The 24,431-nt window shown below is 34.7% G+C and overlaps 4 pseudogenes; 3 read left to right on the forward strand and 1 right to left on the reverse strand.

The window, feature by feature from the left end:
- Positions 1-503: 503 nt before the first annotated feature.
- Positions 504-1,844, reverse strand: LOC148915734 (uncharacterized; annotated as a pseudogene).
- Positions 1,845-7,918: 6,074 nt separating this feature from the next.
- LOC148915735 (uncharacterized) lies at positions 7,919-10,092 on the forward strand (annotated as a pseudogene).
- On the forward strand, positions 9,953-11,612 carry LOC148915736 (uncharacterized; annotated as a pseudogene).
- An 827-nt stretch (positions 11,613-12,439) lies between these two features.
- LOC148915737 (uncharacterized) lies at positions 12,440-12,952 on the forward strand (annotated as a pseudogene).
- Positions 12,953-24,431: the final 11,479 nt, after the last annotated feature.

A 24,431-nucleotide genomic window follows, 5' to 3' on the forward strand; every position in this document is an offset into this window, starting at 1 on the left:
GTTCATAAAAAAAATTCATCCAATATAGGTTTTCCGAATGATTATGACGGAGAAGAACATGGAAAAAGAAAATTTAGGGCTAATTTGGCATTGCTATCTGTAAAAATAATTCTTTATCATATTTTGTGAAAGAAATCAATTGTGAGAGAAATCAGTTTGACGTTTGGTAAACTTTTTGTTAAAAGTGTTGTCTGTACAATAATCAGTTTATGAGTGTTTGGTAATTTTTTGTGAAAGTGTTGTGAGCTATGTATAATGACTAAAAATGGCATTATGTTGAAATGACTTTTCTGTTCAAGTATTTGGTAAAAAGAAAAGCACTTTCACTTTATATATATATATATATATATATATAATTTTTTTTTGGTATTAAATATGTTTCCATGACACCCTAATTTTATTTTAATTATAAAATAAATAAAGTTTCCATTAAAAATAAATATATTGTAAAAAATATGTTCATAACAAAAATTAAGCTAGTCATAAAGCAATCATATACATTTCTACGTAGATGGACTCATTAAACTTGTTGCTATATGATTTCTCAATGCCTCCATTTCTTGTGTTGCAGCACCATCTTCTTGTTGTGCATCAACCTCTATCTCAATCTCTTCACCTTGAATACCATTTAGGTCATCTTCACTCATCAAAATGACAATCACGTTTGGCATGTCTTCTTATATAGTTATGAAGTGTCATGGTTGAAATAACGATTTTTACTTGTTTTGCAAAAGGATAACTAGGCATGTCTCGTAAAATACTCCATCTCTTTTTCCATACTACAAAAGTGCGTTCAATAACACTTCTAAGGGAAGAGTGTGCATGATTGAATACCTCTTTATGACCCATCAGTTGAACACCCCTATGAAAATCTGGAAGATGATATCTTTCACCTTTATATGGTTCTAAGTAGCCTCTCATTTGTGGGTATCCCGCATTGACTAGATAATATTTTGCTAAAAAAGAAATTTAATTGATTATTCACAATGTAAAAAACTTAAATATAAATTTTTTCTTTACATAGAAATAGTACCATTTGGAGGTTTAGGAAAATTCAAACTCTGATCACGTAAAGCCGATAGAAACATCCATGTGTCATGGGCCGTGCCTTCCCATCCGGCACATGCAAATATAAATTGCATGTCAAAATTGCATGCAGCCATCACATTTTGGGTAGGTATCCATTTTCTACCAATAAAATGGTATTTGATTAGAAGGAGATACTATGCCTTGCACATGAACACCATATATAGCATCAATACAATCCTACAAGTGATAAAAAGACAAACATAATAATAATTATAACATAATAAAATAAAGAGAAATATTTAAGAGTAGCAGATGCAATAGTTATCTTGAAATGAGGCATATATCTAGAATTATGTAGGATTTCCTTTGGAGTGTTGTTAAATGCATTTTCCAATGGTTTAATTACATCCACAACCAAACGACATACAACATCAAGTAAGATACTAAAATATCTGCTTACAGTCTCACCAGAATGTTGAAAGCGATCCTGTGCTTGCTTATTTGCAGAACCATGTCCTAAGATGTTCAAGAACATCCCTAACATCTCAGCAGCACTCATTCTTCTTGAACCCTTTAATCCATAATTTTTTTGCAAGTCATCACACAATCTTATAAATACATTTTTTGTCCATCCTGAACATATTATGGCAACGACTTTCATTTCCTTGTAACACTCCCATCAACCAAATATTTCTTGTATGATGGTCATTCATACATGGGGTCTTATGAATATATTTCACGTAATAAAGTTCAATAGGACGGGCAGTGACACATATAATTTGGTTGATCTCCTCCTTATCTTCTGGAATGGACATGTTCTAAAATAGCCTGTAAATATGTTTATTTCCTTCAAAAGTCATTTTCACTGTGCATGCATGTTTATATAAAATAAAATATAATGACAAGAATTAAAATATCACTCACAAATTCAAATAAAAGATCACTCAACATTAATTCAAATATCACTCACAAATTCCAATAAAAGATCATCCAAAAAAAAAAATTAACAACACAAAAACAAAACATAAATTAAAGTCACCAAACTAGCAAATTCTATCCTTCAACTAACTCATGATCAAGAAATTGAAGCTTGAGGTTAGGATCTTCCATGACAACAAACATATCTCTCTTCTCTTGAGCACAAAACAGTTTAGTTGCAAACCACCACAACTTGCTACCACGCTTTGCCCCAGGTAAAGTTGCAACATCTTTCATCACTTCAGCAATACTAGTTCCTTGTGAAACTGTATTAGCCATTGATGTTCCGGTACTTCTACTCTCAACCACCTCAACAAGACGTTCAATTTGCTGTGATAATTTGCAGCACCTCCCATTTTCCCCCCTCCTTTACCTTTCTTCTCATTATTATCTTCAATTTCAAGTGATTGATTAGTTCTCTTTTTTCGAAACATTGTTTGTAGTGAAAGTGGTTTCAATTGGCATAGACTCATTCGATCCACCGTTAACTTCAAGTGGATCGACATCATCATCACTTTCAACTGGAAGTACACCAGATGAAGGTGCCCAAGAATGCTTACCTGTGGCTGTGACGTTCAAAAACATCATATCTAACTTCTCCTCCATCTCAGGACTAATACCTTCAAATTGGAATTTTGCATATTTGGGTTCTACCTGCATTATGGAATATACAAATATTATAATGAAATTTTAAACATTGTTAAAAAAACATGGATATCAATAATATAATAAAACAAGAACAAAACATTCAAATATCTTAATTTTATCTTGCCACCATTCATCAGATGCATCAACGGTATTCTTAGTGACATTCTACCCAAGACCAGTTTCCTTCCCTTTTAGATCTTTCCATAATTTCCATTCTTTTTTTAGTAAATCCCACTTGTTTTTCAATTGTAATTTTTTATACGGTCTTCCTATCTCTTTACTAATATTTGTAACCAACCTTGCCTATCTAACTTTGTTAAAGTGAGTATCGGGACGATTGCCTAGATCCATCTCCTTGATGCAAAGGTAAATGAAGATGGCCATAGTTTGAGCATTCCACAGTGCTGACACTTTTCGGGATCCACTTGCAACATTTTCAATTGTGGTGAAGTTACTATTCTTCTTTGCTATCTTATTGCAACAAAGACATTATACATAAGCACAAAAGGAAATTATACATATACTAAAACTGAATCCCGAGTACTGTTCCTAGACTATTCATTCGCAATAATGGAATGACGTTTGTGCCCCTAATTAACTGGTCGCTCTGTTAATTACATTGACTAATGAACAGTGCAATGACCTTTTTGCCCTGATGCACAACGACATAGCCCTTTTGCCCAATTTGAGTCTTAATTATGTTGACTCAACCCTTGCGAGAAACACATTCGATGAAACACATGCGAACAAAGACAACTGTTCGATGAAACGAAACCAAATCAGAGAAACCTGTCGCTTCTTCTCTAATTCTCAGGGTACTTTCAAGGTAAGCCTGCATAGCTTATTCCCATATCTCTTTCCCCTCGCGAATCTCGCCTTTCGTTTGGTTTTCATCTCATCTCATCTGCTCTTCATTGGTTCAACCATCTTTCATCCTCTGTCCAACGTTCGTTTGAGAGATTTTCGATCTGCAAGTTCTTCCATAATTTCTCTTCAGGTTTGCATCCCCTCAACTTTTTAACATATTAATAGCTTTTGATGGGTTTCTGAGTATGTTGTTGAATCCTTTGATTCCTTGCCCAAATTGATTCTGCGGCTGTGAAAGCTATTTCTCCTACCTAGATATTTTTTATCACACCTGTTAATATATTATACATCTTTTTGGTGATTATTAAAGAATTATATTTGGAAAAATCCTACTAACAAAAGTTAAGGATTTGACTTTAGATGCATTAAGATTCAAATTTTTTTAAATCCAACAGAAGGGAAAAACCAGAAGATCACTCAAACAAATTATCCACGTTTTGATGCCCACTTTAGTTTTCAATAAATAAAAAGTTATAGAAATTCCAATTGATAGATATATGGCCTTATTTTAAAATATTTTGTAGAGAGAGAGAGAGAGAGAAAGAGAGAGACCAACCTCAGGATGTTAATGACTGCTAGAGAAGAAAAACAGAGGAGAATAGTATTTGTATAAATGTTTTTTTTCATTGAAATTATGATTTATATATGTGGTACGCTTGATTTTTCATTGAATTGATGAACTGAGTATATGTTATATTAAAGATTTGACTATGGTTATGAACCGGGCATGTTCAAGATTTAGTATTTTATAAATCAATTTTATGAACTTCGCATCTATTATACTTTTTTTTTTTTTGTTAACCAAAGTTTTGTAATGTGCATTGTCAGATGACACTGATACTTAACAAGATAAGAAAAGTTAATTTAGGTTGTTTCTTATGAATTCTTTATCTCCGATGATATGATGGGCAACAAGATTTGATTAGGATGACTCTACATATCCATACTTCTTTCTTTATGTTTCATGTGGCCTTCGGCTGCAGGTGGTACCCCTTCCAATTTAAGCTAAGTAGTTTCATGCAGTATTATGCCCCCTGGATTCTTAGATGATTTGATAGGAAACACAATTTGTTCAGGATGACTTTGCATATACATTTTTATAAATTAATTAAGGATCAAGATTATGAATGAGGACTATGTGATGAGTTTTTGAACTTCTCCATTTTTTACTTTACAGAAAAAAAAATGGAAAATTGTTATTGATTCTATTAGTATAATTTGTTTAGGCACTGTTTTTCTGGGATTTTGTTGCTTGCTGAGTTTATTTTCTATGTTTTTCGTTTTGAATCATTACAACTGAGATATTTTAGCTATCTTAGCCTTTGATTGTTGCTTTCGATTGAACTGGTTGATGATTTTGCTTTCAATTTGGATTGTTTGGAGGCTTTTTGTCATATTTTATTTTAAATTAAAAACTTTTGGGCTCCAAACAAGGAATTGATTTTTAATACATGAGGTTGATCAATAAGAAGATAATTTCTCAAAATCTCTGTTGGTAAATGAGTAATTGTTAATAACCTTTGTTTACTTTTTCTTTCTTTTGTTGCATCAATTATAATAAAACCTCAATCCAATTTAAGCAAATGCACAAATTGGTTAATCAGATTCCACGAATTATGTGTGAATGATGTGCAAGTTCATAAAAACAAATGTATTAATTCATTAATCAATTATAATTAATGAATGATGTTAAAAAAACTGAGTAGTTAGTCTTGACCAAAAGTTGATATATTAAAGCCAATGAACTAATGAACCAAAAGGTTATGCATAAAAGCGTGCTCAGTGACTAATGTTGCTTTTCATATTTGATTTTCAGGTCTATTGGTGTGTCAAAATAGTTAGGTTTAATGTATGCTAGGAATGTCTCATTGGTTAAGTGTTAATAAAATCTTTATTTTTGCCGTTTACACCATGCTTCCGAAGTATAAGATGTGATGATAATTGAAATGCTTAGAGACCAATCCTGCTTCTGATATTTTATCTTCAACTGATTTGCTTAGGAAAAAAGGCGTAATTTTATTGCTCACTGTTGATTAAAGGTATCTATTTTTCTTTTGGCTGAGTGATACCTTCTCTTAAAGATTTTATGAAAGCTAGCTGGAACTATATGTAATTCATAGTCTCAGGCTACTTATTCTTACTAATAAAGAAATATATGATCAAACAAACTAAATCACCAACTTCATCACCAACTTTTTAGGATTTATAGAATACTCAAATATAACTAATCAGTTTATAATTATGGATACACCATGTATCAGTATCTTTGGCTAAGTTTTTATGATCTTGGTTGTAATTGACAGATACAATTTTTGCTGCTGATCTTGGCGAGGAGCTTGGCTTTTGCATTAGTAATCTCTCTCTCTGTCTCTCTCTCTCTCTCTCTCTCTCTGTCTCTCTCTCTCTCTCTCTCTATATATATATATATGTACGTATGCACACACACACACACACACAAACACACATTTATATATATATATATGAAAGTTTGAAACTTTCAAAAGTAATTAGCTTAGAAGGTGCTGCTTTTAATGTGTTGTTACTTCGGTTTTTCTTACATTTTATTTAGAGTATGCATATATATATGTGTGTGTATTAATAGGAATGTATATCTAGTATATATGAATGTATATGTATGTATATATATTCTATAAAACCTGCAGGAAATTTTTAGGATTTTGTTAATACTTGCTTTTAAGAGAAGGAGAACAAATAGAAGTCATAGGGTAAGATGGGAGCAAAGGATTATTTATCAAAGAAAGTTAGAATCACTCAAGGATTAAAATATCGGCCGTGCAGATAATATCGGGCCTCCAATTTACAGATATTTCGAGGGATATATCGTTATCGTTTTGGGTATCGGGAAAAAATTAACAAAAATGACAGATATAGGCATTGAAACACATAATTTTGGTGTAAAACTTTCATAGATGTTATGTACATTGTCAATGAATGTATTGAACAAATAAAACTCAAAATTTACTAATAATAAGATATATATATATATATAATGAAATATAAGTGGTATGTAATACGCGTTAATGAAAAGTTTGAAAATAAAAAGTTGATTAGAATGAATAAACCATGCATAAATCCATAGTTTATTTGAACATTGGATTACAATTTAGATGAGTGTCCAACTACATAAATGAAGAGCTCCTATGAGGTTCAAACAATGTGGAACAACCATCTAGATTCGTACAATAATCATACCAAGTCATGTAACCCGAGTAGTTTGTAAGCCATGTTTGAACATGGTGTACATATGTCTCCCTTGAGCTCCCTACTGTCATCTCATATATGGGATAGTTAGGATTAACCCAACTAGTAGGTCCATAATTTGTTTCATCATTTTGAGCTCCATATCTAGTTCCACTATAATCAGACATGACATAACCATAGTCATCATAAGATTCATTTGAGTTAGTACTAGGTCTATATTCTTTTGATGCATAGTCTATATTCTTTTGATGCATACTGTAAAACATGCATACTCCAAAACATCTTTTGAATTGAATATTGCCAAAAGCCTTCACACATATATCTAATCACTGCACATATACCTCCAAAAAATCTTTTCAGTTTCAATTTGCTTCAAAACTTTTGAATTTTTTTGGGTTTTGTTATGGGTATCGGAAAATATCGGGAATATCGGCAAAATATCGGGGATATCGCACTTATCGGGGATATATCGTCGATGTCGGGGAAGATATGACCTTACCCCCCAATATCGGTGTCGACAGTTCAAAATATCGATATATCGGCCGATATTTCAATCCTTGGAATCACTAACCATAGGTCGGTTTATCAAACCTTAATTGTCATGATGTCTGTATGTATCCAACACAACCATGGCCACCTTATAGGAGTGTACGTGCTTCATAGGTTTGTTCAGACGATTGCTTGCCATTAATAACTCCTTTCTTTCTTCGTTTTCTTTTGAAAATCATTAATCATCGTAAGTAAGATGATTATCTGATTTTTGTATATTAGTAGCTCCTTTTTTATTATCATTTCTTTTGAAAATCATTAATTATCATAAGCCATATGTTTTTAGACCATTATCACAAACAAAATCTGTATGTTTTTATTTTTTGCTCTTTTGATTGTTTCTTGATTTCATTTTTTTGGTTGCGTTTGTTATAGGTGTTGTCTAACTGCTTTTTGGATTGCTTGATAGCTCTTTCCATTGCTGTTAGGCAACATGTCAGTTTTCTCTTCGTCTTTTGAAGAGGTCATTCATATCAACTGTGGCAAATTGGTTTTTGGATATTGTGTTATTTGAAAATTGTTATTTATGTGGTTGTGATGTTATTGCTCATATATGGTTTGCTTGGTTGGGCTATAGAAATTGTATTAATTCATTTTCAGATGTTGTGTTGTTTGAAATTTGTTATTTTTATATCTGCAGTATTGTTGGTGTGTGTCTATTTTGCTTAATTAGGCTATAGATGTAATAAAAATATTATAATTTAACTCATGCATGTTTTTTTTTTCTTTTCCAGCTATCGATCTGTTGGTTGGAATTTGTAATTTTTGAATATCATGTCTAAAAGGATTGGAAAAACTAGAGAAAGCTTGAGGACACAAGAAACCCATATTTCTGGCACTTCGAGTGGTAAACAAATCTGTCATGAAAATATTTGTTGCACTAATACTAACCATAAGCATGAAGCCAAAAAAAATTATGGAACCAGAGTTTCCAATAGAGCTTTCATAGTGCAACAAGCCTATAGTTATGGTAGTTCAGCTGGTATAGAATGTTCTCACGAAAATGTCTATCATCCTAACAACGAAAATAAGCATCGAGACAAAAAAAATTTCCAAAACGAGCCATAACAAAGCCTTTCAAACTGAGAACAAGAAACAAAAATGTGTTCAAAATATATGTTATCATCACACAAACACAAGTCAAACAACCAGAGAAGAGATTTCATTTAACACTTATGATCAAATGAATAGGGGTCAAGCATTTTATCAGAGGAAGAGGCAAAGTACGTTTTTTTCCTATGTTAAATATTTATTTTCAACTCTATCTTTATATTACTCATGGCGTACATTTGTCTTATTTTTTTTCTTTCTCTTTTTGTCCTATTCTATGTTTCTTTTCTTTGTAGGAATGATGGAACAATATGTGGATTTGGAAGATAAAAATTATAAGTGCATTTATTGTGGTGCACTTTTTTGGTTCAAAGAATCTGTTAAAAAAAGAAAATGCAGCCAATGAGCCTTTTTTTACTCTTTGTTGTCAACAAGGAAAGATCAAACTTCCGATTTCAAAGCCAACACCTCATTTTTTAGAAAATTTACTTGATCCGGGTAAAGGCCCAAAAGGTTTGCTGTTTAGAGAGAATATCAGGGCCTATAATTCTATGTTCGCATTTACTTCAATGGGAGCCAAAGTTGATCACTCAATTAACAGTGGACCAGGTCCTTACATTTTTAAAATTAGTGGTCAAGTTCAGCATTTAATGGGTTCTTTGTTACCCTTTGAAGGTGAATGTCCAAAATTTGCTCAGCTTTACATATATGATACCCATAATGAAACAATGAATCGCCTTAACGCTGTTAATTGTAAACAAAAGAATGAAAAGCTTGATGAAGACATTGTTCAAGGTCTTATTAGAATGTTTGACGAATCAAATGAATTAGTAAAACTTTTTCGAACAATCCGTGATGAATTTGAAAGGGATTGTCTAACTCCTTTAAAACTAAGATTGTTGGGCTGGCAAGCAGATGATACTAAACAATATGAACCATCGACATGTGATGAAATTGGTCGTTTGGTTGTGGGAGATATAGGCCTTTTTTTATTCAAATAGAGATATTGTTATAGAGTTGAAAACTAGAGAGTTGCAACGCATCATAAAATTAAATTCAAAGTTATGTCTTTGCAATATCCTATTCTTTTCCCTTATGACAAAGATGGCTATAGACCTGATTTAAAATGGAGTAAATATTACAAAGGTCATGAGCCCAAAAAAGGAAGGGTGCCTATGAGAGCTTTCATAACTTACCAGATTCAGGAAAGAGGGCCTTTATTAGATACATTGTTAAAAGGTGGAAGATTGTTCCAACAGTTTTTAGTAGATTCTTACGCAACACTTGAAGAAGATCAATTGGATTACATTAGAAAAAATCAAAAAAATTTGTGAAGTGGGATTTATAAAGGTATTTATGATGCAATTTCAAATGGTGATAGTGATGCCAATAATGTGGGACAAAAGTGATATTACCTAGCTCTGGAAGTACTAGATACATGCTTAATAACTATCAAGATGCTATGGCAATTTGTAGGCATTATGGTAATCCTGATTTGTTTATAACTTTCACCTGCAACGTCAAATGACCTAAAATTGTTAGAGAACTTGATAATAAGCCTGGATACAAGGGAGAAGATAGACCTGATCTAATTTCTAGAGTGTTTAAAATGGAGCTTGATGATATGATCAGTTATATCAAATCAGGAAAAGTTTTTGGAGAAGTTGAGGCAGGTGAATTTTACAAACTCATAATTTCTGCTATCCTCAATTTCTTAGATTTTTTTTAACGATAATAAAACTCATTAGGTTTTTTTTTTTTTTTTTTTGTACTTGTTGCCCTCATCATAAACAGAAATTTGAACGGTCGAGTTCCAAAAAGAGGATTGCCTCATTGTCATATGTTGGTCTGGTTGAAACAAGGTTATAAGTGCTTTTCAGCAGTAGATATAGATTCCATCATTTCTGCTGAATTACCAGACAAGGATGTGGATCCTATGCTTTATGATGCTATAAACCAATTCATGATCCACGGTCCTTGTGGGGAAATCAACCGTAATTCTCCTTGCATGCGGGGAGATGTGTGTTCTAAATCTTTTCCCAAACAATACAAGAGTGAATCAGTTTTTGAAAAAAATGGTTTTCCTACATATAGGCGCCGTGAAGATCCAACAAAATTTGTGCTAAAAAATGGAATAAAGGTTAACAACAGCTTTGTGGTGCCTTACAATTTAGAACTATTATTGAGATACAATGCTCACATAAATGTTGAATCATATTGTCAATCAATGCTTATAAAATATCTTTTTAAATATATAAACAAAGGTTCTGATAGAGCTAGAGTAGTTTTTCAAGACAAGCCAGAAGATGAGATATTAGTTTATCTTAATTGTAGATACATATCTCCATATGAAGCCATTTGGAGATTGTTTCAGTATCCTATTCATTTTAGAGAGCCTGTTGTTGAATGATTATCAATACATTTGCCTTTAGAACAAAATGTTGTTTTTAATGGTGATCAATCACTTGAATCAATTGTTAGCTAAAAGGGTATTGAAGATACAACGCTAACAAGTTGGTTTAAAGCAAACCAAATGTTTCCTGAAGCGCTAACATTGACTTATGCAGAATTCCCTACAAAATTTGTATGGGATTCTCGCAACAAATTTTGGAAACCTAGGAAAAAAAGGAGATCAATAGGTAGAATAACCTATGTACATCCTGCATCTGGTGAATTGTGTTACTTGAGAATGCTTTTGAATTTGCAAAAAGGTGCCTTAGATTTTGATCACATCAAAACTATTGATAGTATCATACATCCGTCATATCAAGCTGCATGCAAATGCCTTAGTTTGTTAGGAGATGATAAAGAATGGATTGAGGCCTTAGCAAATGCTGTGGACACAGCCTCATGTTCTCAACTAAGACAATTGTTTGTTACAGTCATTTTGTTTTGTGATGACATTTTGTACAAACTACAGAAAACTTTTCTAATGCCAAATCTTATTTTGTCAGAATCTGAATTAAAAAATTCACTTTTGTTTGAATTAGAACTTTTTAACGCATCATCTAGCTCTTTAAAAGATCATTATCTTCCTATGCCTGATGAACATAAAATGTCATAAATTAGAATTAAATTGCTAAGAGAAGAGTTAAATTATGACGTTCATCATTTAGAAAAAGAACAATCAATTTTGATAACACAGCTTAACAAAGGCCAAATAGATGTATATGATTCTGTGATTAATGCTGTGAATGAGAAAAAACCATGCATTTTTTTTGTTCATGGCCATGGAGGAACTGGAAAAACTTTTTTGTCGCATACTATAATAAGTAAAATTAGATCTGAAGGCAAGACTATTTTAGCTGTTTCTTCATCAGAATAGCGTCATTATTATTGCCAGGTGGTAGAACATCTCACTCTAGATTTAAGATTCCCTTAATTGTTACCAATTCCTCAACATGTCAAATTAAAAAAACAACTCATCTTGCCAGATTGATTGAAAAGGCTGAACTGATTGTTTGGGATGAAGCTCCTATGAATCATAAACATTGTTTTGAAGCATTAGATAAATCATTTCGAGATATTTTATCGCATCTCAATGATTCAAATCAAAATGCTCCATTTGGTGGCAAGCCTTTTTAGCTAGGTGGTGATTTTAGACATATATTGCCAGTTATTCCAAGAGGAACGAGAAAAGAAATCATAGACGCATCTCTTAATAGCTCTTACCTATGGCCTTATTTTAAATATTCTGTTTAAAAGAAAACATGAGGCTATCAAAAAAAGGATTGAACAATGAAGAAAAACCGAAAATAAGTGAGTTCGATGCTTGGATTCTTCGAATTGGAAATGGCCAGATAATTGATATTGACGATCCAAATGATGAAGAGGCACCTTGGATTGAAATTCCTCAAGATTTACTCATTCAATCATACATAGATCCTATTCATCAATTTTTTTGGCAACTTACCCAGATTTTGAATTTTTTTTTGCTGATTTTGCTTATTTAAGGGAACGAGCCATTATTATAGCTAGGAATTCTACTATGATAGAGATAAATAATTACGCAATAGACTTATTGCCTGGAGAAAAACGCATTTATTTGAGCTCAAATTCTTTATGTTCATCATCAACCAATTTTGAAAACCTTTGTATGATGTATCCCATAGAATTTCTCAATCAACTTGAATTCAATGGTTTGACTAAACATAGTTTGACTTTAAAAATAGGCATGCCTATAATGTTATTGAGAAACCTAAATCAATCTTCAGGTTTATGTAATGGCACAAGATTAGTTGTGACCCAAATGGTTGATAGAGTTATTGAAGCAAAAATACTCACTCGTAGCCACATTGGCCACAAAGTGTTTATACCTAGGATCATTCTTTCAGAAACAGAAAACAAATGGCCTTTCATTTTTAAAAGGCGCCAATTTCCAATTAGGCCATGCTATGCTATGACAATAAACAAAAGTCATGGTCAATCTTTAAATCAAGTTGGGTTATATCTTCCCCAACCTGTTTTCACTCATGAACAGCTTTATGTCGCGTTATCTATAGCTACGTCTAGAGAAGGCTTCAAAATCATAATAGATAATAATAAGGAAGTGCCAAATAAATACACTAAAAACATAGTGTACAAAGACGTTCTTTAAAATTTAGTATAAGGTTTCAGCTTCTATTCTTACATGATTAAACATTCCTCTATTTTATGCAATAATTTTTTATGCATCTTTATACTAACCAAGGACATATATTTTTTCTCTTCAGATTGATGGCACAATGAACACTATTCTAATCCACAATTTGCACCCCTTTCAATCCGGCGTGAAAATTAGAGTGCGTGTACACAAAATCTGGAGACCAAAAGTGTTCAGATCTAATGATCAATTTGCTAGTTTGCAATGCATCTTGGTTGATGCAATGGTGAGAAAATCAGTCCTTTACACTATTTCAACTTAAACAGTAACTGGATATACATGAATTGTGTATTTGCTTGAACATTAATATGTCACTGTTAACACATGTCTTATTAATAAACTCTTATTGTTAATTATACAATCTAACCCTTGCCATTTGTCATAATTTTGGTCTTTCATCTACATTTAGAATATTCACCGCATTCAATTAAAGGTATATTCATGTTTAAACAACACCATTCATTTTGAATAATTTTTTCCCTCATTAATCGTGTATGATTTTAGCTTATCAGATTGATAGTTTGTTTATATAATTTCCGCTTCAAATTTATTACAATTTGTAATAGCTCATACAATTTATGAGAATGCATTTGAAATAACGTGTATGCCACACAAAAAACCCATTATTTTCTTCATGGCCATAAACAAAAAAACTTCTTATATATTTTAAACGATAATATTTGACTCTTAACACAAGTCTTATTGATCAACTTTCATTGTTAATTCTGCAATCTAATCTCTGGTGTTTTTGATAATTTTGGCCTTATATTTACATTTAGGATGCTGATTGCATTCAACTAAATGTATATCCATACTTAAACAACTCATTTAATCTACAATACTTTTCTTCCTCATTAATCATCAATGCTTTTAATTTAGTAGATTCATCTTTTGCTTATGTTGTTTTGTTATTTACCAGATCCTACTTTTTAGATCACGGCATAGATTAAAATTCGAGAATGAATTATTGTTTTGTGGTATATTTGTCTGTAACTTTTTCCCCTTCTTTTTCAATCATGCAGGGCACCGTTTCTATTTTGTTGATTACAACAACTTATTCTCTCGGATAAATGATGATTCAATCCTAAAAAGTAACAATCTGCATATACATACAAATAATTTTTTATATATCCTATTTTCAATATTTCAGCTTTTACACATTCTAATTATCTTATGATGTTATTTTGTTAAATTGCAAGATGTTCTGGGACACATCATTGCACCACAAGATTTGAAAACAAAAATGGTTGACAACGCAAGGAAACAAAGTGTGAAATCCACATTGAAAATATTAGGTATAAATGTTAACAAAACATCTATAAATTTTCAAAATGTTACATATCTTATTAGAATGATTTTTTTTAATTTTTTATATCTCTATTGATATAAAAGCGGGAAAATTAGAGTCACTTTGTGGGGCGACACAGCAAAGACTTTCGATGTAAAAGCTTTACAACAGTTAGTGCCACCTACATTTGTGACTTTTACAAGCCTCAAAGTTAAAGAATTTCAAGGTATACAATTTATTTCTCCTACTTTCTTTACCTATTCTTATTAAGCAGGCAAAGTCTCTCTACCTCTCTCTATTTGAGCATGTGGATAATGAACCTTTTGAACTTAATATCTGTTTGCATGTAAACAAAATATGATTTAAAGCTGATATTTTGAACTAATTGACCAATCTCTCAACTGGAAGGTTAAGATGGTTGCTTCAATTTAAAATCATTCAAACAAAAAAATATGATTTAACGCTGTATAAAAGATGTAAAAACCTACATACCCTCTATTTATTTGCTAAGAAAATGGTAGAAAAAACAGAACAGTTCATCTTTTTAAACGTTTGACTATTATTTTGTGGATAGCAATTCACTAATTGTGCTTATAAGACCGTTTGAGATCAACCAATTAATAAGATTAGTAATTTTCATTGAAATCACCTGTGTTTCTGTGCAAACTCAAGGACATAAAGTCAATAGGTTGAGTCTTTGTCCTATAATTATGCTGGATTGAAAATTTGGTGCCTTTGTTCTTCCCTGCATGTTCTTGGAATTACAATGAAAATTTCCTTTCATTCTTTTTTTAGCTATTGAAAGGTTTGATCATGAGGACAAAGGTGATTTTGCAACTTCACCAAAGCATTTTAGGTAAGAACCATATCCTCGAATTGCTCTTTTGGACCGAAATTAGGCCTTTTCTGTGATGGTTTATCATATGATTGAGTTCTATGTTTAATTTTCAGGTTTTATTTCTATATTGAATGCCTTAATTTTCTAGTTTAATGTGGTAAAAGTTACATGTTATTAAGGCCTAGTTTGAGATTGCTGTCACTTTTAAAAAAAGTTGCTTCCGCTGTGCTTTGAAAATAATTAGTTGTAAAGTAAAGCAGCTCCATGTTTGGGGAGGTGGTGGTGGTGATGGTGGTGATAGTAGTGGTGGTGGTGATGATGGTGGTGGTGATAGTGGTGGTGGTGGTGGTGGTGGTGATGGTGGTGGTGGAGGTAGAGGTGGAGGTGGAGATGGTGGAGGAGGTGGTTGTTGTGGTGGCGGTGGTTGTGGAGGTAGTGAATGTGGTAGTGCAAATGGTGGAGTTGGATGTGGAAGTGGATGTGAAGACCTGTATTTAAAAATATATATATATATATATTTGCTGCCTATTTAGTTATATATTTAAATTGATTATATATATATATAGTTGTTTTACCATTTTAATAATTATATGTATTTTATTATATTAAATATGTATATAAGAAGCATGAGGTGTTAGAATTATCTTTTGATTGGCAATAGGTGGCTTTATATGGGAGTTGGCGTCAAATTCATGCCACTTGGAGCACATGCATATATCATTTATCTCTTAGGGTTGATGTGTCAAATTTCTGGTTACTTAATCTACTTTTGTGATAGGATTAATATTAGTTTATATTATATAAGGTTTTCCATGCATATCTCCTTTAACCACCAAACAATTATCCAATAGGATCTTTGTGCTTGCCAACTTATACTTGTATAAATAGGACCTTTCAAATTTGAAATAAGAGTAAGAAACAAGAAAGAAATATGAGAGAGAAGGAGAGAGAGAGTGGTGATGAAACTCTTGGAGTTTGGTTTGGGTGATAGTATATGAAGATAGGTAAATGGGTTGTCTTGCCAATTTATTTTAAGGGCTCTCATTACCGAGGTGAGTGGTTTATGTAATGTGTTCTAAAAGTTCTTATTTTGTGATAAAATATGAAAACCATGAATTATCATGGATTTGCTCTATTTACAAATATCTTTCTATTTCAAGTCAAGCATGTCTAATTTGATGCAATCTTTCACGCGCTATATATATTGATTAGAATATTTATGAAGTATGTATTATTCATGAAACATGAGAACTTCAATGTTGGAGTATCCGAGGGATAGATGTACCACACGGAGACATAGGGCAGTGAGACCAATAGGGGTAACGTGGTTGGTTACATGCTATGAAGGATAACCAAGATATGAAAGGATGATGTGATATGATCTGGATTGATGTATCTTTTCATGATATTTTCTAGAGTGTGTAAAACGGCACTGTTTGACTGGCATATTACATAATCTACTCACTGAGCGGTGGTTGCTCATCCCTCACCCTGTTTAACTTTTCAGATAAATTAGTGGGCAATACAAGGACTAAACCAGTTGAGGCTGAATTAAATGAGAGTGATAGAGCTTTGTTTATTAATTGTAAAGTTGTAAGATTTTTGGATCTATTTTTATAAGAGAAGTTTATTTTAAACCCTTGTTTCGGTTTCTTTTTATTTTTTTTTACTTTTTACTTTCTCACACACAGGCGCATGGTTTCACCGACCCGAGTCGGGCGTGATGGAGGTGGTGTCATTTTAAAATGAATGATGGTATTTTGGGAATTAAAAAAATTCCTTAAATGTTCATCTCTGCTTCTTTTGAAAGAAACTTTGAAAAGCAACTAAGAGCCTGCTTTTAAAAGCTACTGTCAAAAAGCCACTGCTTTTAAAATAATCAAGATATTTTATTTTTACCAAACGCCTTAGGCTTAACTTTGAAGTGAAGCAGATTTTTGGCCAAAAAAAGAAATCCCAAACGGGGCCTAAATGTCTATAAAAGACCACTCCTCCACATTTGAACAACCACAACACCATCAAAATATCGCATACCTATTTGGGGGTAGTGAAAATTCACCCAACTCGGGCACCTTTCGAAAATACAAGCAGCTAGGTTCTATGAGTTACAGGATGCGAGAATATCGATTAGGTGTTAAATCGAATGGCCCGAGGCATTGAAAGTGGGGCCGAGATTTCAAATTTGGCGATCAAGTTTGACGGATTCAGTGGTTGGGAGTCCACAGAGTAGTCGGGCTGCACTCGAAGGCAGCAGTTGGTGGAGCTATGCGGCCGATGTCAAAGCTGTGGGATTTTGGAGCTAAAGCGGCCGGACTGCATGGATGGAGGATGCGATCGGGCTGCGTTCCAACGTGGATGGAAGATGCAGCCGGTGGGAGCTCGAGACGCGGGGACAGTCAAGCAAGTGTCGGTGAAGCAATTCGGGCTACACTCTCTGCGGCGGATGGAGCTTGATCTGATCAAAATTGTTGGGCGTACATTAGAGCTCCAAGAATTTTTAGGTCATGAGGGGCATCCCTATATCATTCCAAAAGCTCGGAGGTGCAAGCCCAAGCCACAGATTCCAACCTAAGATTTTCGGAGGATATGTGCACGTGATGGAGGCCTCAAAGGGAAAAAAAATCAAGGAGGTTGATAAATAATTCAGAATATTCCAAAGCAAGAAAAAATCAAGCATATCAGAATATCTCCATCAATGTAATCCCATGGATTTAGGGGCCTCGAATGGGAAGAATATTGAAAGAGTTGACCTTTGGTCATTCAATGGCCTACCCATGGGCCAACGAACGCCCTATATAAACCTCACCAAATGAAGGCAGAAAACACACATCATCAGACACACAAACATATTTTTTGTCTTGCACTTTTCTTTCTTGAACATCTAACAAGGGCGGGGCAAGTATCATCAATGAATCACCCCAAGGATTCCAAACTCGTTATTCGTTTCAATTAGACTTTGATGAGGTGAGACTCACCCACCTACCAAGGGAGCATAACTCTCAGGCCAACGCAATGGCCCAATTAGTATTCGCAGTGCAAATTTCCGAGGAGCTTTTTAAAGTAGATAAACGAACATTCACCTCTGTCATTGAAAAAGGGACTTCGACAGAAGTTGTGGTGTTAACTATAGCACCAGAGGATTGAAGGCACGACGTCGTGCAATATTTGAAAACTCCAAATGGGTCACATAGCCAATAAGTGCGACGAATGGCCTAATATTATCTGATAAGGGATGAGGTATTGTTCAGCAATGACCAAGGTCCACGAAATATTTAGGCAAAAAGGAACAACTCATAGCAATGACCGAGGTCCACGAAAGAATATGCGGTGTTCATCAAGCTGGCATCAAGATGAGGTGGCTTTTAAGGAGGCACTGTTGTTATTGGCCGACCATCCTCAAAGATTGCATTGACTATGCTAAAAGATGCAAAGATTGTCAAAACACAGGCCGATCCAACATGTACTGGCAGGACCAATGAACCCCATTGTCAAGGCTTGGCCTTTCAATGGTTGGGCAATGGATGTGATTAGTCAAATCCACCCAAAGTCATCCAAGGGCCATAAGTACATCTTGGTGGCCACTGATTTTTTCACAAAGTGGGTGGAGGCCGTCCCACTTAAGAAGGTTACCCAAGTCAAGGTGACAGAATTTATTGAGAAAAATATCATCCACCGATTTGGCTTGCCCCAATCCATCATGACAGACTGAGGAATAACTTTAATGGGTTAGGTTGTTCAAGTCGCTGCGAGGAATTGGAGAATTAGGATGGTTTAATTCACCCCGTACAATCCCCAATCGAATGGCCAAGCGAAGGCTAGTTACAAGGGGATAAAAGGGATTTTGGAAAAAATGATCGACAATAATCCCAAAGAATGGCAATAGGGGTGGGCACGATTCGGTTTGGACCGATTTTCTTAAAAAAATGAAACTTGAACCGAAAATGCAAATTGGTTCATTTGGACCAATTCTGCTACAAATCCATACATAAATCTAAACCAACTTGGACCTGTCCGGTCCAGTTCGGTTCTTGGGGTTCTAGTTTGGGCTTGACCTAAAAAAAAAATTTATAATTTTTTTACCGACTTGCCCAAAATGTATTTATATTACTGACATACCCCAAATTTGAGATTCCAACAAGCTTTCAACACATCAAAATGAATCCAAGTTCAACAAAATATAAATTACAATCCAACTTCAATAACATATAAATTACAACCCAAATTCAATCCAAATATATATTACAACCCAAATTCGACCCAACTTCATTAAATTCCTCATAACATTGAAAAGTAGCTTGAGTAGACTTGGTAGGTGTGGATGAACTCATAATATTTACATAAAAAAACATAAACGCATTAAAACATTAGTCAAACATACATATTATATAATACATTAATAAAGCACATAAAATTACAAAGACATACCTAATTCAATCGATTCATAGAATTCCATCTCTTGAATTGTTGGCTCATATTGTAAAGAGGATATGTTATCCGACCTTAACCAATTTTGAGAGCAAATTAAGACCTCCACAATCTTAGGAGTCAAAGAAGCACGAAATAAATTAACTGTCCAACCACCCGTGCTAAAGCATGATTCCAAAGTCACCGTTGATACTAAGATGGCAAACACATCCTTTGCAATAAGTGCAAACCTTGGATAATTAACCCGATTCAATTTCCACCACTTCAAAACATCGACTTCGTCAACCACATCTTCAATAGGGTCGGTGATGTACCTATCAATCTCATGCTCCAATATCACAACATCATTCGCTCGAGTGTCTTTTCTCCAATTTTCAGTCATTTGCCTCCATTTCTTTCCCCCTCGGCTTAGGCTACTACTTATATTCATGGTAGTAGTATCACTAGAACAATAACTACTACTTTGAGTGGATGGTGATGGCAGCATAAAGCTTCTTTAAAATTTCTTTGATCTCATTCTTCTTCTTAACCGCATCTTCCAGATTTTTAAACCGGATCTTCAAGATAAACTCCAAGTTCCCCAATTTGTATTGAGGGTCAAGAACAAGAGCAACCATCGAAATTTGGTTCAATTTATCAAGGTCACCCCAATACTTTTTAAATTTCAACTTCATGTTAAACGTCATGTCCTTTAAAACCTTTGAGGTTTGGGTTTTACTTAATATTTCCTCATCTTCCATCAACAAATCCTCAATTTCTTCTTCCATTGCAATCAAGTCGTGAAATGTGGTGTGGGAAGCGGGATGCAAAGTGACACTCATCTTCAATATAGTATCTTAAAATACCTTTAAAAAATTCAAAAAGGTACGAGCATTGTTCCAATCCTCATTAGTTAAGTGGCCCTTCCCTCTTTCTAGAGTAATGAGACATAATCACCCCATCTTCATGATCCGATTCATCTTCACCAAACAAAGAAATATATGGGCCTTCATCATCTTCTCCCATTCTCCAAAAGGTTTTTTCAAACTTTAAAGTGGCTTCCAACATTATATATGTGGAATTCCACCTAGTTGGCACATCCAACACCACAAGCCATTTGCATTCAATTTGCTCCTTCTTAACACAACTCTTAAAGTCCTCTAACCTTTTGGGAGAAGATATACTTCACCACATTTCTTATACACAATATGCTTTTCTCCAACTTCTTCAACCTATCACGAACTATCAAATTCACAATATAAGCACAACACCTAATGTGCATGTACTTTCCCTCTAATACAAGACTACCATTTCCCCAATGATAGTTTATGGTCTTTGTGTTTGAAGAAACATTATCGGCCATGATACTTAGTATCTTCTTCATATCCCAATCAAACAAACATGACTTGAGGAGTTTATCAATTGAGTTCCTTTTATGATTGGAAATGACACAAAAGTTCAAGACTATTTTGTGCAAGTTCCAATCACCATCTATGAAGTGTGCCGTGATGACCATGTAATTTATGTTTTGAACACTTGTCCAAGTGTCCATTGTGAGGCACACTCTATAAGGCGCTAATTCTTCTTTCAATTTTTGTTTCATGGCATCATACATTACCATGAAATGCCTCACAAGTGTCCTACGAGATGACACTTGGAAATGAGGGTTCAAAGAATTACAAAACCGCCTAAACCCTTTTCCTTCAGCCACACTAACGGCATCTCATCCATTACTATCATCTCAACACATGCATTTAACCACTCTTCTTTACCATGCACTGTTGATGTAAGAACCCCATGTTTTTGGTCAAAAGACGAGTTTTTGCCGTTAACGTTTAGGAACCGTCCCCAGATATTTCTTACATAGGTTTTCAATATGCTTCTCAAATTTGAGGTCCCATTTATAGTGGAGTCTACCACATAACTTATAGAGAAATACTTGCACCTAGCTCTCTTTTTAGTGATTGCAGATTTGCTCCCATCCTCCTTCACACTCTTAACCACATCTTCATGTCTTTCAAAGTGTTCTCATACTTCTAATTTTTCTTTTCTTGGGCCGGAATGGATAACGGTGGAAGACCACTCGGTTGAGGTGGTGTTTGGGCATAAGGTGTACTTTTAGTTGGTGTTTGAGGGATGGGTAAAGTGGGTGAAGGTGTTGATGCAGATGCGGACGCTGATGTGGATACGGATGCGAATGATGAACCAACTTCACTATTAGTAGTGGATACGGATGGGAAGGCCCATTTCTCGTGCACCAAGTCTTGGGGAAGGGGGTGTACAAGTTAAGTGACTAAAATGGTCGGGTCCATGACTCTCCAATCAATGGTCAATTTTTGGAAAAAATATTACCCAACAATTTGGGAAATGGCGGAAAGGTAGCTCGCCGTAAGGAGTTATCATCGTAATAAAATAATGATTTTTATTGGAAGAATGGGAATCATAAAAGGGTTTCTTCCAAAAGATATCATATATATGGGTGGGTAAAAGTTTACTACAAAATAGAGCCAAGCAATGGCCTAAGCATTCACCAAAGGTGTAAGAAATGATAAATAAGCTAGTTTTACCACATGTGGTGACCAAACAAAAAGAAACTAGCTAAGTACAAAGTAGACTGAAGCGTCAATTCCTCAAGAGGTCAATTGCTCCAAAAAACCTCGGAAACTTTGGCAATGATGGCGGCTTTCTTCTCATGAAGTTGCCTCACCTGCTCATCAATATCCTTGGTCTCCTGTTATACTTGGAAGGTCATCTTGATCTTCTTCCTCATGGTTGCACCACATGAGATAATCCATTGCTCTAGGTTATGACCTATCCTTCGCTCATCCTGAAAAGAACAGCGTCGAGTGGCAAACTTCTCTAACTGACCAAAGAGATATGTGATCATAGTCAACGAGTGTGGATCTGGGAAGAAGCCAGATCTTTCCAAAGTCTCAATGGCAGCCTTGAGCTTGTCTCTCTCATCCTTGTCCTCCAAGGTCATGAGGTCTCCATCACTATATGACCAAAGTAATGCCTCAGCCCTGGAATTTGGTAGGGCCCGGCCATGGTGGAAGAAGTGGCAATGTGAGTGGAAGCCTCCACCGAAGATATAGATTCATCCCACTGATTGAGGAAGTCGAAAATGTGACCGAAAGGCTACAAGAAAAAAAAATGTGCATTATATTTTTTCAAGTGAAGAAAATAAATTGCATGTATATATTTATATATATTTCCTTTTTCATACCTGATCAGGTAATGGTAGAAAGGCTCTTTCATAAGGGACCATGGCTAAGCCTCTTCCATCCGCTGCTGATAGATTTACAATAATCTAGGCAAGAATAAAAGATGAAGATTCTTCAACCTGGCAAAAGGGCATAAGAGTTATAATAATGTCCCATCATTTGAAAGAAGTATGAAGACATCGGGGCTTACCTCAAGTTGATGTTCGGGCATAATAGTATCGACTACCAAGGCGGGAGCTCCCTAGGTAAATATAAGGATGGGTTCAAGTGTTGCACTTTTGTCAGTGGGAATAGTAGAAGGTGCATTGCTAGTAACGATCGCATGTTCGATCGTGATGGCGGTAGACTCCACCACATATGCCTAAAAAAAGATGATATAAGTTTTCTAACAAAAAGAAAACTTCGAAAAACATTAAAAGATAGTAAGATCACCTGAAGGTCGAGCCACGTCGGGGCACCTCGAGAGGGCGAGTCGAGGGAGGGTTCGAACTTATGGCAAAAAGAGGCTGACATGTTCAAGCATTGAAAGTGAGGAATTGGGAGCAAGTGTAAAAGAGATTTTGAAAATACGAAATTTCAATGAACCTAGGAATTTGGAATGTGAGAGAAGTCTTCCTCAATCAACACGGCCACATGATCCAAGGCGTGATCCTCGAGTAAGGGAATCATCTCGTGTGACTCCATGAAAACCTCCTCTGGGTGCCCCGCGGTATTAACCTCGACCAATTAAGTTTGAAAATTTAGTGAGCATAAAAGAAGTGTTGCGTAAAGGAAAATTCAATCGGCTAAAGAGATGAGCTTACCTCGTCCACAACCGCAGGGGTCATGACTTGCACCCCAACTCCCGTCTCAAGTACGGAAGGTTGAGCTTCGTACATTTTTTAGCATAAGGGTAAGTTCCGGCCCTTCAAAATTAATAAATGAAAGTATGTAAAGATATAGGCTTACCAGACCGGCGAATGAAGAAATGATCGATTGCACAACCCCGATCGAATGAGAAGCAGGAGGATCCTGCAACAAGTTTAAGTTAATTTATTTATAAAAAAAAATTAAAAGAAAAAAGAAAGGGTGCATGGGCAAACCTTGAGGCGAGAGGTTCTGCAGAATTTTTTTGGGTTGAAGGAACAGTTGTGGGGGCACGATATTTCCGGTAGGGGTACCTCCTAAAAGTTGGGGGTTAAACTCTCAATGGTGCCCATCAAAGAATTTAGAAAACCAGAAGTGCAAATCTTTATAAGGGCTAAAATAATCATAGAAAGTAGCCTACCTTGGATGGGACATTGGGCCTTTTTTTGCCCCGCCCAGAGTTAGCATCGGGGATTGGCTGAGCCTATCTCTCAATAATTTCGGTGGGAGGATTTTCTTTCTCTGTGGTGTCAGCTGTGAGATTTGAAAGGTAAGAACAAAAGAGAAGATAGTCAAAATTAGGAAAAAATAAGTATCTTACCTTTAGCTTGGGCTTTCTTCTTTTCTTTTTCTTGTTGATAAATCAATGAGCATGGACAATGCCTAAAGATCCTATCTCATATCTCTGAGCATGAATGAGAAAACCAATTGACCGACATCTCTTTCCACCAGTTGATGAAAATATTAGGGGCACCAAACTGGGGATCTCTAATTGGAATACTGAAAGATTTAACCAAGTCTTGGTTGAAATTCATCTAGGTGGTGACTTCTTTCACCTCTTTAAAT

This window comes from Prunus mume, linkage group LG6, assembly GCF_029339155.1.
Source record: "Prunus mume cultivar Tortuosa linkage group LG6, ASM2933915v1, whole genome shotgun sequence".
NCBI lineage: Eukaryota > Viridiplantae > Streptophyta > Magnoliopsida > Rosales > Rosaceae > Prunus > Prunus mume.